The sequence below is a fragment of the Delphinus delphis genome, chromosome 19, assembly GCF_949987515.2.
Source record: "Delphinus delphis chromosome 19, mDelDel1.2, whole genome shotgun sequence".
NCBI classification, from domain to species: domain Eukaryota; kingdom Metazoa; phylum Chordata; class Mammalia; order Artiodactyla; family Delphinidae; genus Delphinus; species Delphinus delphis.
In genome coordinates this window covers 55,528,091-55,545,140 of record NC_082701.1, presented here as the reverse complement: position 1 = coordinate 55,545,140, position 17,050 = coordinate 55,528,091, and the positions used below count along the sequence as shown (strand labels likewise).

Here is a 17,050-nt window from a genome sequence, read left to right as displayed (position 1 = left end):
CTGATTGTTATGCATCCTCATCAGCACTTGATATTTTCAGTCTCTCAGTTTTATTCATTCAGGTGGGCATATAGTAAGATCCCACTGTGGTTTCAGTTTGCGTTCCCCTGACGGACGCGATGTAGAGCACATATTACTGTATTTATTGCCATTTGGGTAGTTCCTTCTGTGCCGTGCACATTTAGGTATCCTGCTCACTTTTCAACTGGATTTTCTTTCTTTTTAAAACTATCTATTTATAGGAGTTGCTCACATATTTTGGATACAGGTCCTTAACTGGTTATGTGCATTGCAAATATTTTGTCCCAATGAAAGTACTTAAATTTAATGAAGTCCAATTTATCCATTTATAAATAATTTTAATTTATTTTTAGAAAATCTTCTTTTACCGTTATTTTTAATATCCTGTTTAAGAAACCTCTGCCTTCTCCAAGAATATGAAGACAGTATCATTTTTTTTCTAGAATATTCTATTGAATCCTTTGCTAGTAGCAATAAAGGCAGAACCAGCTACTTACTTAACTTGGAGGAAGGGGAAAAAAGAAAATAAAGGAGAAAGTGTGCAAACATGGAATAATACCTCAAGATAGTATCTCACTGTAATTTTAGTTATGGGATTTTAGGCTTTTACTCATTCAACTGCGTGTTCTCCTCTTTGCACCCAGTCCAGTACCAAGCTCAGCTGAATTCAATTTGTGCTCAAGTTCAGCCTCTGCCCTCCATCCAAAGAAAGAAAAGACAAGAAGAGCAAATATCGCAGATGATCGTGCAGAACTGGGAGAAGCCTTGGACATCATAGCCCAACCAGAGTCTCCCCATGCCTGCTGAGGAAGCACATGAGGCTCACCTGGGGCACACACCTAGTTAGTGGCAGGGCCAGGATTTGATCCCAGGACTCCTGCCCTCCTGTTCACAGACCCTTCCCACATATCACAGCTTCCTGGAAAACCCAAGGCCTATTTTTTTTCCTTTGTTTTCTTGTTTCATTGGAGTATAGTTGCTTTACAATGTTGTGTTAGCTTCTGCTGTACCATGAAGTGAATCAGCCATATGTATACCTATATCCCCTCCCTCTTGGACCTCCCTCCCACCTCACCCCCCAATCCCACCCATCTAGGTCATCATGGAGCACCGAGCTGAGCTCCCTGTGCTATACAGCAGGTTCCCACTAGCTATCCATTTTACACATGGTAGTGTATATATGTCAATCCTAATCTAAAGAACCCACAGGGGTTTCAGCCGTGAGACTGCTTTACTGTTGACTCGACAAGTAAGCAGAAGACTTATGTGTTTCTTATTCATTTCCTCTATTGAATTATGAACAGCCAACCAGCCAGACATTAAAACAACATAAGCTTGGTGGCAGGAGGGGAAGGGCAGGTGTGGAGAACAGAGGGGAAGAGAAAAAATATTGACATTAGGCGACACTTCAGGGCTTGCGGGTTTAGGACCAATTCTGAAAAGGGATTTAATTCCTTCCAAGCAGCCCGTGTTAGCTCCCCCTTGCTCCCCCTGTTTCCACTGGCTCCAGGCACCAGTAATGAGACTGTGAATATCAGCGAAGCACTTGCTTCATCTTTTCTTCAGGCAGAAGCATTGATTTAGATCAGAGGTTTCAAACAGGAAGCCTGTGGGCTGGATGAGGCCCATAGATGGGATCGTAGGTATATGTGTTTAACAGTTAAGCCAATTTAAAAGAAAAGTTTCACACTGAAAAAACCAGAGCTTCCAGGGTCTCCTGAAAAGTGAATATATATGGCAATACTGGGTGTGCATTGTGACTTGGCAACGACAAGTTGGATTTGTCGTTGGATTAACTTGCTTTCTGTCCTCTACTGCTTCACTTGTTCACATCACTTGTCTCCTCCGTGGACAGTTGATTTGGGGGCCCTGATTTAAACAATGACACGAATTAGATAGTATTATTTTCTGTTTACAAATACAACATGCCCTGAAATATAAAACAACTTTTAAATTATATTTCTTCACTATCAGCTGATGCTGGTACTTGTTCCACTGGACCTGGCCACAGCAGAACTCATATAACACACACACACACGCACTACTGGTTAGATCCTTTCGGCCCCTCTTGATCTGCAGCTGGGGCGTCACAGATCCTGGGGTATTTCAGCTTCTAGTCCAGCGCTGGTTGGAATATAGGCATTAAATTCCTCATTGACATCTTCCTGCTACTTCTGAATGCTAAGTGCCTTCAAAAGGATTTAAAATGATACGGGCATCACCCTTTCTCTAACGGAGCCAGTGGCTTCATCAGTGTCACTCTCAGTCTCTACTGGATCTGGCTTTCAGCTTTGACGTCAGCACCAATTTCCCAAAATGACTGAAAAGACTCTTGAAGGGGAACCATGCATGTCACAGCACCATCTCGACCTCAGTCGTGTCCACTTCCCTCTCTCTGGGCAGTGAGATTCACCAGGAAGGAGATGCACCTTGGGTAAAACAAACCACCCCAGAAATAAAGATCAGACACTATTACTACAATTTAAAACAAAAACAGTCCTCTACCGTAAAATCCGGAAGGTTCCAAAATTTCATTATTTGAAAACAAACGAATATGCTTTTCTTTTAAGAGAAAGGAATGGTGACCTATTCACTCTCACCCTAAGGGAAAATATATTATTGGAAAGTTTTTACTTTTTTGAACTCGCTCCAGGGATGCGATGAACAAGACTCGATTCTGCGGCTGTATTTCCTGAAGTGTCATTATCCTTCTGCCAGAACAACTAATGGATGGCTGGGAGGAAAGATACAATTTGGAGGCCATTAATTCTGCTTCAAGTCCCAATTCACCAATGCTAAATAGCACTTGAATCCCGGTTCAAGATTTAGAGGCCAGTGGAAGTCAGGCTGGGCTGCTCTTCTTTGGGGCTCACTCTGCAAGGAGGCTGCCTTTTGTTCCACCTCCTCTTGGTCCTGTGCTTGGGGGCAATTAGATGGGTGATGGGGCCTCCTTTGTTCAGCTGACTGGGGCCCTGGGCTGCTTTTTGCCCTGATTCCTGGTGCAGAGGGAGCCCCTGGTGATCTGGTGGTGGTACTTGCTCCACTGAACTGGGCCACAGCCGGACTCATGCTGCCATCTGCTTGCAACACTGCAACAAAAACACAACAAGAGCCTGGTTTTGTCTCCCTCACCGATGCTGCTTGGTCCACTCTGCACTGGAGGTGGACCCAGCGAGCCAAAGAGGCTTCACATGAGCTCACCAGCATCACCCCAAACCCAAGGCAGAGCCAGGGACAAGCCCGCAGATAACCCTGCTGGGGTTACAAACACATCAACTTCCGCTTATGATTTATAAACAAGTGGAAATTGTTATGAAACAACAGCTGCTGAGAGGTCAGCCTTCAGCCCACCCCTTGCCTTTTTCTTCTTCCAGGACAGAGGCGCTGCAAGCAGCCCTGGGGAGCAGGGACTCTGCTGGAAAACCAGCTCAAGGTCAAGTGGCCTCCCCTTCCATCAACGCCTTCTAGAAAGTTTGCTCGGCAAAACCTCTGCTTGCCCTACCTCCAGGGTCTCACATCAGACTTGGCCACTTACTCACCACCACGGGCAACTTACTCAGCATCCTTGTGCCTCTGTTGCCTCATCCTCGCACTGCATCTGTCGTATGCGCTATGAAGGATGTATTAAAGGGTACGCACACAGCAAAAGCAGGAAATGTTAGCTATCATCAGCAGGCGGGGCGTCCACTCTGACCACAATGGGTGAGTCAGGCTGGAAGCAGGGGATCAAGCAGATACAGGGGACAGAGCCCCAGAGTTGGGCTTAAAGCTAGTCCTTGTTTTCCAGGCCCCCACTGAAATCACTGCGGGGTGGAGCCACTCCATGACAAGGGGACCTCGGCTAACACGTGGTGGCCCTCAGTGCTTGGTGGAGCTCCTGCGGCTCACATATATCGACTCCTTGCAGATGTCACCAGAAACCTAGGACGTTGTAACTGTTTGTATCATTATCTCCATTTCTCTGAGGAGGCTAAGGCCTGTGGACATGCCTCCCCAAGGTCACATGGGATCCTAAGGCTGCCCGACTAGCTCGCAGCGTGTGGTCTTACCCCCAGCAGCTTCCACAAGTCAGAGCTAAGGAGGTGGAGAGTCCTAGGACTAGATGGGCTGTCCTGGGCTCACCCTTCTAGAGCTCCTTGCATCGAACGCCTTCATTTTGCAGAGGAGGAAACTGGGGGTGAAGAGGCGGGTTTGGAGGAGGCCGTGTGGTAGGGCAGCCCAAGTCAGAGAGGCTTCCCAGAGTCCTAAGTGGGCTGCCAACCAGCCGGTGATGTCAGGCAGCTTAGTGATCTCCAGGTCACCTCTGGGTATGATCCCACACCTGGGCCTTGCCTCCTGCCTGCCTCACGAGGTGCAGGGAAGACCACCCGGGAGGGCTGGGCCTGGTGAGTGCCCCCTGGATGGTGATGGGGCCACAGTTCTTGCCCAGGTGTATGCAGCTTGGAGGTCTGACCCAAAGGCCGACTGCAACTCCAGGATTCTTTTGCGGGCTGCTCACTGCCTGGAGAGCAGAAGCACAGAAACAAAACCCAACCAGAGGTCTGGTGAAGTCCAACGTGGACTCCCTGACATGGTTCCCAGATCCTCAGAGCCCAGGAGGGTCACAGCAGTCGGGGCAGCAAGAAGCAGGCCTGCCTACGTAAGTCGGTGCAGCCACTGTGGGAAACGGCATGGAGGTGCCTGAAGAAGCTAAAGATAGAGCTACCATGTGATCCAGCAGCCCCACCCCTGGGCATAGATCCAGACAAAACTGTAGTTCAAAAGATCCACGCAGCCCTATGTTCAGAGCAGCCCTATTCACGACAGCGCAGACCTGGAAACCACCTAAGTGTCCATCCACAGATGAACGGGTAAAGGAGATGTGGTGCAGAGACACAATGGAATATTACTCGGCCATGAAAGAATGAAATCATGCCATTTGCAGCCATGTGGATGGAACTAGAGATTATCATACTAAGTGAAGTAAGTCAGGGGCTTCCCTGGTGGCGCAGTGGTTAAGAATCCACCTGCCGATGCAGGGGCACGGGTTCGAGCCCTGGTCCGGGAAGATCCCACGTGCTTTGGAGCAACTAAGCCCGTGCGCCACAACTGCTGAGCCTGTGCTCTAGAGCCCCAGAGCCACAGCTACTGAGCCCGCATGCCACAACTACTGAAGCCTGCGCACCTAGAACCTGTGCTCTGCAACAAGAGAAGCCACCGCAATGAGAAGACCGCGCACCGCAATGAAGAGAAGCCCCCGCTCGCCACAACTAGAGGAAGTCAGCGCGCAGCAACGAAGACCTGACGCAGCCAAAAATAAATAAATTAAATTAATTAATTAAAAAAAAAGTAAGTCAGAAAGAGAAAGACAAATACCATATGATATTCCACTTATATGTGGAATCTAAAATATGACACAAAAACTTATCTATGAAACAGAAGTGGACTCACAGGCAGAGAGAACAGACTTGTGGTTGCCAAGGGGGAGGGGTGGGGGGAGGGATGGATTGGGAGTATGGGGTTAGGAGATGAAAACTATTATATATAGAATGGATAAACAACAAGGTCGTACTGTATTCAATATACAGTATTGAACTATAGTCAATACCCTGTGATAAACCATAATGGAAAAGAATATGAAAAAGAATGTATATATATGTATAACCGAATCACTTTGCTGTACAGCAGGAATTCACACAACATAGTAAATCAACTGTACTTCAATTAAAAAAAAAAAAGAGGGCCTGCCTGTAGGAGGAGCACTCACAGGGGGCGAAGTCCTGAGTCCAAGCCCTGCCCCTCACCCCTTGGTGCCCAGGCTCTGCCCCAGGGAAATCAGTGAACCTATAGGCATTCTCCCACCTGCTTTTCCCAGATCCAGGGATTGGGGTTAAACTGGTCCTCATAGTTACCAGATGTCCATTCTGTAAGGCTCAGTTCATCTCAGTGTTCATTGCCAGGTGCTAGAGACACACAGATGCACACAGAGAACTTAGAGAGGAGAAGCCTGGAAGGTACCCAATGACCATGCATGGGGGGCGGGAGGAGTTTAAGAGAGCTATGTGGGAATTCCGAGAAGGGTTTGGTTAACACGATTTGGGGAAGGAAGGGTGACACCCAGCCAAGTGCTGAGCGCTTTGTGTATGAAAGCGCATTTCATCCTTAAAGCATTCTCAGAGACAAACACAGTTAATTTCACACAGAGAGCTTAAATGACTAAAGACACATACTCAAAAGGGTCAGAGTTAGAAGTTGGAACCTAAGTCTCTATTGAAGCAAAAATCCAAACCCTTGCTACTATATCACATTGCTCCTCGGCATTTAGGGAGCACCTGCTGTGTACCAGGTACCCTGCAAAGGATTTTATCACCTTATTTAATCCTCAAAGAACCCTTTGGAGACAGATGTTATTTGTCCAGATTTCTAGTAAAAGGAGGCTTAAGTAACTTGCCCAAGGTCCCATAATAAGTAAGTAAAAGGGCAAGGTTTGAACTCGACGTTGTTGAGCTCCAAAACCTATGCCCCTTTTACTGCACTTTAGTTTTTCCCTTTCTCGTTTTTTCTATAATTTTTAAATGAAACATTCCCAAATTTGATCAGGAGTTTAATAATGCGTTGCCATCTTTGCAAATGAGCATATTCCTCACCGTCACTACCAGACCTTTTCTTCTTACCTTAGGGACCAAATACTACCTCTCTGGCCCTGCACAGCTGCCGGATCACATCACTTCCTGTGGTGTAAGACTTCTACGTCAAGTAGCATGGAGGTGCTGTGACCTTTGCATACCTATCGCATAAGTACCCCCTCCAGTCCAGAGTGACCACGTGTAATCCTTCCTTCCACCTGTGTCTGGCATCGCATTAGTTTACAGATCCCTGACTTTCAAAGGCAGCTCTTCCCTTTCCATATACGCTCTCAAGTGCAGGGAACTCTCTCAAATTCTATCTCTGGTTTAAATCTCACCTTTAACCTCGGGGCCCAGATACATGACTTCCTAAAGAGCAGCAGAGGAGATAAATCAGGATGAAATAGGACAGCATCCTAACTGAAATATATAGAATGTATAATGGGGAGTATAAAGAATTAACTGGTTTAATGATTTTTCTGCTAAGACTATGGAAGGGTGACCAAGAATATATACCCTGTCATCCTGAGTGCAGGAAGAAGCTTCCGAGCCTTCTCTCTAAAGGCGGCACTTCCTTGTCAAAGGAGACATTTTTCATACAAAACCCACGGCCTCTGCATAGTTGCTGCCTTCTTTTCGTTGTTTCTTGAGCCCTCTGTTGTTCTTGCATTATGAGAACTCTATCCTTTGGCTGACGGCTCTCGCGCTAATCTCTTTTTCTTTGTCCCCTCCAACCCAGAAGGTGATGGAGCAGCAGGGCAGCAACAGACAGGTGGAAAGGCATGCAGGTCAGTCCAGGAATAATCAAACTGGCCCTGCTCCTCAGATAGGGTGACCAACTTGTCCCAGTTTTCCCGGGGACTTTCTCAGTTTTAGAATTGAAAGTCCCACTTCCTGGGAAACCCCACAGTCTCGGACAAATCAGGATGGTTGGTCACCCTATCTAAGATGAGAATAAAAACGGGTACGGGGGCTTCCCTGGTGGCGCAGTGGTTGAGAGTCCGCCTGCCAATGCAGGGAACACGGGTTCGTGCCCCGGTCTGGGAGGATCCCACATGCCACGGAGCGGCTGGGCCCGTGCGCCATGGCCGCTGAGCCTGCGCGTCCGGAGCCTGTGCTCCGCAACGGGAGAGGCCACAATAGTGAGAGGCCTGCGTACTGCAAAACAAACAAACAAACAAAAAAACATGTACGGGTGTAAAATTACTGTAAAAAACGAAAAATTTTCCTAGAGTTTCTTTTCTTTGGAACTAAGGAGACTTTCTAGAGATGACAGTCCCCTGGCAGATGTCTTAAAAACACATTACTGAGCCCACCCCAGAGTTTCTGCTCAGGATGTCAGGGTGGAGCGGAGAATCTGCATTTCTGGCAAGTTCCCAGGTGATGCTGATGATGCTGGTCCGGGGACCACACTTTGAGAACCACCGCTTTCCAGTTTATGGGCCTTTCCTCCAGGAAGTGCAGGATTCCTCCGACTGTGGTCACACTGGAACCATCTTGCCACTAGGCCTGACCCTGTACATGCCCATTGAGCCATTTTATTCTTGCTAAAGTCTTTATTGTGCAGACAGAGAGAGTGAGTGCCAGACCAGCGACGTTGCCACCGTTGATTAATGAGTCCCCTGCAGCCCTTGAGCCTTCGGGGGACCCTGGCATGCAGCTTTTGCCCTCAGAGCCCTGCATTTGGGGGAGAGAAATAAGAGGTCTCTTTAGAAAGCCCCCGGGGTGAAGGCTTGGAGGGGCTGGGCGAAGCTACAGATCACTGGAGAAAGACCAACCTGACCCTCTCCAAACCCACAACAAAACCTTTTCTTGAGTGATTAGACCCAGAGAAAGGTGATTTGTTAAAGCCCTGGGTTCACTGCTTTTGTGTCCTGGGCCTAGGACATCTGGCAGGAGCCAGAGAGCCCTCTGATAGCGGGCTTGAGCCCCCATTCTCATCCACTGGACTGTGCATCATTGAAACACTGGCCACTCATTCTCATGCTAATCCGTGAACTCGGAGAGCAGATGTGAAACATTTGGTTCTGTTCTTGTTCACTTGTAAAGAACTAATGCAACTTTTTTAAAAGGGAAGGGCAGAGCTGGGCTGAGAGAGGGGTGAAGGCGAAGGGGGAGAGAGAAAAGGAGGGGACTGGGGTGAATTCCAGAAAGAAAGAAAAGTTTACTTGAATGACTTTCTCTCTTGGTGGGCAAAGCGCTGCAGCTTATGCAAACTCCAGCCAAATCGATATAAGACAGGAAATGCAAATTAATATTAAAGTTGTGGGACACCTCCAACTTGCAAAGTAGACAATATTTGTAGGATGCAAAGGCAGAAAGGCATAGAAGGTTCTCCCCAGTAAGCTCCCGTGAGTCTTTTTCTCTCTGTCTTGTGCAAAAGCTTTATCTTCTGGGGCATGGAAACTTTATTCCAGCTCCTAAAGATGTGCTTGACAAACTTGTGGCACACTTTATTTTATAGTTAGCATGCCGTTTGAAAATTGAGGTAAGTTTAAGGGGAAGCTGGTAGTTGTTCAAAGGAATATATCTGTATTTCTATATGCATTTCCTTTTATCTCTATTGATAGAAAAATACGTATAGATTTATAGAGCGAGGGACAGATATATAACTTCTAAAGCTGTCAGGCATTTAATACTGTTATTCCTATGTGGTTCATTTGATTAAAGTGCCTATATTATTGATTACATTGTAAATCTGTTACTGACAGCATTGATTCAGTGGAATATCTAGATTTGTTTCCTACACTGTCATCAGGAAAATTCTTACGGAGGAAGACTTAGGATACATTTGCTGATGGCGGACTGTCCCTCTTGCCCAGGATTTGTGGCCTATTTAATGCGTGCCACAGGCCCAGGCTGACATCGGCAAAGCATGCCAACTCGAAGTTGTTCACAGCTGTCACCCAAATATCCTCTCCGTGCCACCAGCTAGCATCACTCACTTTAACAGTTCTGCCGTGTCAGTAGCCTCTATGTGCTAAGTGACCAGACTGCCACCTTCCACGTTGGCACCTTTCAAGAAGTCTCTGAAATTAGAGTTGTGCAGACTTCCTCAGTGGTGAGAATAACCCCTTCCCTCGGGGTACATGCTTGTTATTCAAAGGACTTTCTGGGCCCTCCACTAGAGACCCTTATTTAGTAGTGAGGGCAGGCAGGGCTTCCAGCACACCTAACAAGGGTCCCACGGGAGTCTGGCCAGCAGAAAACTCTGGGTCACATTGCCCAAAAGAGTGTGTTTGTGACAGTTTTGGTGTGAGCTGGGGTCTCACATATAACCTGAGCTGCATGCCTTCTGCCCCTTCTCTGGTGATGCGGTCCACCTTTGCCGTTCAGGTGTTTCGGGGACCACCTTTGACCCTTAACACCTTGACATGCTTGTTTCACTTTACTGCCATTACCTGGAGTCCTTGGCTACTTGCCTCCTGGTACCTGGTACTCGGTTCTCTCCCCTGTAGGTGGCTCCCTGTGTAGGAGGAGGGGCACAGGGACACTGGGTGATTAAGTCCCTTCAGATTCTGCTCACCTCCCGGAGAGCAGCTTGGGATCCTGGTGAAACAGCTCTTTTCAGTTTTGCCACCCAGAGAGACCCTGAGAAGGGGCTGATTTGATCACAACGTGACACTGATGTCAGGGCCACCACCTCGTGACTGCCCTGTCCCTGATTTTCATTCCTTCTGTCACTAACCGCCCTCTTTTCCATACCTGTAAACTAGATAACACACACACATGCACACGCACACCCTTGCCAAAATTCTCAAACATATTTGTAATAGCCCTACCTATAGGTGAGGTCCAGTTATTTCTCGTCGGGCTGCTGGGCTCATCCAAATTAGAGGCTGTGAGGAGGCACCTGTTTAGGTGACCTGAAGCATCCACATAATAGATACAGAGGCTCCTCTTTCCTGAGCGCGAGGAAGATCTCAAAGAACGGCATCGCAAACTGCACCGGCTACTGCGGGCAACGCAGCCATGGCACCACACGCCACACCTTTAAAAAGAGTCGTCATTTCTTCCTGGTTCGTTTCATCATCTCTGCCCACGTTTATCGCCACCTTGATGCTGTTACTTGTGCCGTTCCCCTTGCCTGGAAGTTCTCTCCTGTCCTTCCACCTACCCAAACTGTAAGCATTAAAAAAAGGAATCCTCTCCTCAGGCTTCTGATTCTTCCAGCCTTCAGTGAGCAACTTCTTCTCTGAATTTCTAATCCTGCATGATCTTTTTTTTTTTTTTTTTTTACAACATTTAAAGTGGGATTTATTTGATGAATTGCATGAAGCTTTCAGAACATTTGCTGCAACTCAAGTAGAAGGAGGCAAGTGTTCACATAATATGTTAACCTGTAGTCAAGAAAGACATTTCAGCTAAAGTATGTCAGTCCCCCAATCTGAAATCACTTAAACATCACTGATGTAGTATTTGGAAGAGTTTCTGTATACAAGATTTTTCAGACTGACATATAGTACTCAGTGCTTCAAGGGCTAGGTAAAATTAATTCTCTTTTGTTCAACAGTGCCTCCTTTCCACTAGATGAAGTTTGGTCTCCAGTCCCACTATCCAGGGCCTGCCTCACATTGAGTCATACTTCACTGGACCACATAAAGTGTTTACATCATAAAAGGCTTCTAGATCACTTGGTTCAAGTGTAATAGCTGCTTTCATTAATGTCGCAGGAGCAAGGGAACTCTCTCCAATAATTCTCAGGTTGACACGTTTGATTTTCCAAGTATTCTCCACAAAAGGGCAGTGGATGAGTCCAAAAATCTGTTCAAAAATGCCCCAACAGGTGTTCCCTCGGTGGACAGTCCCAGCAAACTCTAACCATAATGAGACCATGGGGAGAAGTGCATTTCAGTCCATGGGAATTTAGGTTGGGACTGAGAAAAAGTTATTCTTCATTCACTAGTGACAGCAGACGAAGTCTCACAATTTCTGCTCCATGGTGGTCTATCACATTTTGTTTCAGATGTGTGGTAATAGAACGTAAGCTTGACGTCATGCCAGAAGTGCTGTGGCCCCCATTCTTCTTGACGTGGTCCCAGAATAGCATTCTGAGAATTAAGAAGTGCAGAGCACCAGTGACAGAATTCTGCGCCTAATCGACGAAAATCAAACTTTTCAGCTTTTCTATCTTCTTCCTCCTGCTGTTCAGAGAGTCTCATGTCCTCTGTCTCAACTGGCCCTGCCACTTCCTTCAGTTTCAGTTGTGACTGCTCTTTCTAGTAATCCTTCGCATGCTGAATAAGGTTGTGTTTTTCAGTAGCTGGAGGTAGAATAACCCACTGTGTCGCCAAGTACTTAAATATGATTTCTCAGTGGACTGTTTTACGCCTCAAAAGTTCTTCTGCACCTTGACTGTACACTAGTATTTCACGAATGGCATCTTGGTGGTCCTCAGGCTGCACCAGGCGGTTGGTGATGGTATCGCATAGGGCCATGATCTCGTCGTTGTCCAATAGGCCGAGCAGGTTACGACAGCCCTCCATCTCTGGGTAGCTGAGCCCCGACTTCTCAACCCCCAGAAAGGGGGGGAGAGGATGCCAATAACGTCGCCCCCTTAGGCCCACCAGGCTGGCACCTTGGCAACAGATCCCCTAATCCTGCGTGATCTTTATTGCACAGTTTGCATTTGACTGCATGTTGTTTGTGTCATTAAATATCATTTCAATTATACATTTTCATTAGATCCATGAACATTATAAATTCCATTTTGGCATTCCTTTGGCCAAATTCTCTTTCTTTGATGGGTACTTATTTTCTTCCTTTTATTGTTAATGAGCTTTTCTAGTGCCTGCCTTCTGTTCTAACTAGATGGTCAGTTAGTATATCAGTCGGAAAAGACCTACTGAACACCCACCATGTGCTGGCGAAATGTGTTCAAGGCAGATTTATTTTCACTGTCATGGAGCTCACAATCTCCCAGTTTTCTCCAGCAAGAAACCCCTATTTCCTCAAAGAGAATTACATGTTTTAAAGTCCTTTATTCCTGCTGTGGAGATACCCTCGCAAACAAGATATAAAGCACCCATCCCATAAGTTTGGCTACAAGAGGTTCCCATTGTCATGTCTAAAAGTAAGTAAAAGGGAATAATAGCAATTACATATTTACCATTTTTTGAGCAATTTCTGTGAGTCAGGCACTCTATAAAGCCTTTCATATGTATTAACTCATTTATTGCTCACATCAACTCAATCATGATAGACAATCACATTACTGTTATCTTCATGGCACAGAAAAGGAAACTGAAGCCAGGAGAGATTAGGTAACTTGTCCAAGATCAGGCAGCTGACAGATGGTGGAGTCAGGGTTAACTCCAGAACTCAGCACAATATAAATGTTAGTTACTCTTTCATATAATCCCTCAGTCCCTCGTCTGTAAAATGGGGATGTTAGGTTTGATCTGATGTATCCCAGTTTATTTCTGTAACGGGTGTATGATCAGAAATTCATCTGTGTATAAATTCCAAGGATCTTTTAATGATAAATTTTACTGAATTAAGAGTGTCTACACTTAGTGGTTGAGTATTAGATATGACTCCACCATGATTCAAATGTACATGAAGGTATGATTTATACTTATTTTCCTTCTGTCAGCAGTCCTTCATTATGTCAGTTTGGTGATGTGAATTTAATGGAGTTAAACTGCAGCTGCTCAAAATTGTGTGACTAATGACATTGCACTTCAGTTATAATTGGTACTTGATCCAAGGATGCTAGAGGTACACCTGGCAAAGTTAGTTCTACAAAAGGACCAGCGGGGCTGGTGGCAAATGCTTGCTCTCCTGTGAAGTCATGTGTGTTGGCCAAATTGATAGAGAGCATTTGCTAACAAGCCTTCTGGGGCACACCGTTGGCCCCCAGATCACTGCAAGTGCAGTGGAGTGGAAAGATCACAGCCAGGCAGATCTGCAATGCATCCCCACTGACACCTGTTCAGCTTTCTGAGCCTGGCCCAGCACCTAAGATCCTGTAGGAGAGCTGTAAGGTTTAGACTTGATACAGATAAAACATCTAGCATAAAGCTAGTATTTTGGACTTGCCAGCCTCTATGATCATATGAGCCAATTCCAATAAATAAATAAGATATATGGAGAGAGATGCATGTAGAGATGCATGTATGTATATGTGTATTGGGTTGTGATAAAAAAATGTATTTTTTACTCTAGGTCAAGGTCAAAAACTTTTAAAAGTACTGCCTTAGGTCTTATCATGACCAATAATTGCACTACCTCCAAAAGCCTTGTAACGTCACATCTTATTTCTCTAGTCACTCCCCTCAGATCCACTGGTTTTACCATTTCTCACTGTTTGATACACACTCACACCTTCCCTTTTCTCCCACTCAGCTTAGGTTCTGTCGTTTTCATACAGTCCCTCCCTTAACTCCCTTTTCTTCTTTGACTTCAGAGTATTTGTTTGACACACTCCACCTTGGTTCGTCTCTAATCTTGATGTATTTCAGCCTGGACACAGGCAACAAACTGCACATGACTCAAGAAAATACAACTGTGCTGATTTGTTGTACTTTAAGTTCATGGCCACAAGTGCCAGGTGGGCTGCTGTGCTACATTTCTGGATAAAGTCACTCTCTTGCTCTTAGGCAGTACAGTTTCACACCCTTGTGTTTGTTTTCAATCTCAGGCAAACTCTATCCACAAGGAGGCAAAGACACCTGTTTTCATTTTGTTATGTAGCTAAAGATTCCGTGATAAAGAGTGTATTTTTCTTCTAAGACTTAGTAAAAGTCTCATGAAAGGTTTTAATTAACTGGGTTTGGGTCATTGGCCTGGTTGTGAACAAATCACTATGGCCAAGTTCTGGCTTTTGTGTCCACGCCTGTAAATCAGGCTGGATCCAGGCTTCCGAGGCCACATGGGCTAAGAATGAGGGAGTGCTCGCTCCCCCAAAGAGATGTTTTGGCTCGCCCGTGTAAAATGAGACAGGAGTCTTGTGTATGAGGTTGTATATGAGGTTCATAACACAATGCCGAACCCATAGCAAGTAAGCATTAGCTCAATACAGACGGCACATAGAAAAGCTTTGGGATGCAGACAAAGTTCTACTTAGATAAAATCTATAACCCTAAAAACTTCCATCACTGAACAACAAAAAAAATGAAAATAAATAAAATATGATCTCTCTTCTTGCTCAAGATTCTAGAACAGAACCACAAAATGCATCTAAGGAAAGAAGAAAAAAGGAAATAAACTTACAAGCAAAAATCAATGAATCAGAAAATAGAAAATGGTAGTTTTACTTCTCAGTTTTTTGTTTTTGAACAAAATAAATGTGCATAACTCTGGCAAGCTTAATTAAAAAAATAAAGGAGAGGATAAAACACAAGTGTACTAAATAAGAATTAGAATCATGAAGTAAACAGATCCAATATTTTAAAAATTATAATTGAACACTATACACAATTTGAACACTGATGAATAGAATGATTTTAGCATGTTTTATGTTTATTAAGCAAATATTATACAAGTGAAACACGACCGTATTGTCATAGAAAGAAATCAAACAATTAAGTACAGCAAAACCAAGAAATCCCCTTTTCCATATCTCTTGAACTCGTCTTCTTAAAGATAACCACCGTCAAGAGTTGAGTGTTCATTGTTTTCCCCCACTGAGGCCTATACATGTGTGTGTATTTATGTCTTCGGTGTCATATGGGAAAATCTACATGTGAGATAATATTATCCATGCTGCTCTGGAACTTCCTTTTTCACTTAAGCAAATGAGTTGATGGTAAATCTAGTGTTGACATGTGGATCTGCCTCATCCAATTTTACAGCTTCAGCGTGTTCCTTGGGAGGGTAGCCTTTTAAATTACTTAACCACGTCTCTGTTGATGGACATTTAGGATGTTAGAAACTTTGCTTTTATCAACAACATGGAAATTGAGCATCTCTGCATCTTTGGGCACAAGTACAAGCATTTCTTTAGCATAAATTCCTGGAAGAATTTATCATTTCTAGTTTGATAGAGGGTGGCAACTCACCTTCCTAAAAGTCAACACCAATATACTTTTCGCATTACTCTTTTAGATTTTTTTTTTTTTGCTCATTCTTGAAAATCTTTTCTATCATCAGTGTTTTTACTCTGCCAATTGGATGAGGCCACCCAGCAATATATCTCATGCTTTCACTGCTCCCCAGTAATTTCTATTACTTATTGATCAGAAGAGTCAAAAGATAAAGCTCCCTCCTCAGTTTTCATCTCTCCAGACTTGGGAATATTAGTAAAATTTCTCAGGTTTATGTCTCTTCACCAGAATGGTTTCTAGGGATTGAAACAGACGTAGGAGCAGAATCAAGTTTATCCCCAGCTCTGCTCAAATTGAATTAGGTCTCCTCTCTTTCTTTCCTTCCTCCCTCCCTCCCTCCCTCCCTTCCTTCTTTCCTGATACATTTTGTAATGGGAGAGAGGTAGCTTGTTTCTTAATTTTTACTCATTTCTTTAGGTATTGGCAAAGAGGTTTTCTGTGAAGAAATTTCAGTCTTAAGGCAGAAGTCGAGCTGATTCTTTTCTATGAATGCAGTGGTCTCTTGCTCATCACTGACAATAGTAATTTTACTTATTGAAAAGCGTTTTTGCTTCTCTTTGCAGTTTTACCTGTGGATATTGTTCCTTCTTTTAATGCAGTTAAGTATCGATCTTTCCTGGTGGTTCAAAGCAGGTTGACCAAATGTTATTACTAATGTTTGACTATTTTGTAACCTACAAAAACAGTGAATTCATATTTTGCAAGTCTCGTAAGACCCTCTGTTTCTCTGCCTATGCTTTTCTATGTTGTTTGGTCACCGATAGGGTTACCAGGTGGGGTGGGCTGGCCCCTTGTGAACCAGAACCTCCGAGGGCTTCCCACTGCCGAGCCACACCGCAAGCGGGAGGGGCAGAGGGCGGAGGTTGAGCACTGCTTCCCATTTCATCACCCTGAGGAACTGCTCCTCCACTTTTCATACCCACCTGTTGACTGTGGCATTGAGACTACATGGGACCACGCTCATCTCTGCGACAGCGTCTCCTACAGCAGGGGTCCCCAACCCCTGCCCTGGGCCGTGCAAATGAAGCTTCATCTGCCGCTCCCCATCGCTCCCATTACCGCCTGAACCCATCTCCTCCCAACCACCGCCCCCCCAGCCGCTCCCCTCCGCCCGACACTGCCCCCCACCCCCACCCCAGACGGTGGAAAAATTGTCTTCCACAAAACGGGTTCCTGGTGCCAAAAAGGCTGGGGACCGCTGCCCTACAGCATGTTGGGTAGCACTTGGTTCCCTGTATCTACTCTATTCTTCTGTCTTGCTTTCATGCATTCTGCAACATTTCTGGTCTACTTGTTACACTTGTTACACTTTTTCCTTTATTTTCCTCCCCGTAAGGTAATGAGCATGCTCACTTTACTATATTGATCTAAATTCTC

At 45.2% G+C, this 17,050-nt stretch overlaps 1 pseudogene; it reads right to left on the bottom strand.

Annotated features, from left to right (window-relative positions):
* Positions 1-11,195: 11,195 nt before the first annotated feature.
* Positions 11,196-16,637, bottom strand: LOC132414269 (uncharacterized protein C3orf38 homolog pseudogene; annotated as a pseudogene).
* Positions 16,638-17,050: the final 413 nt, after the last annotated feature.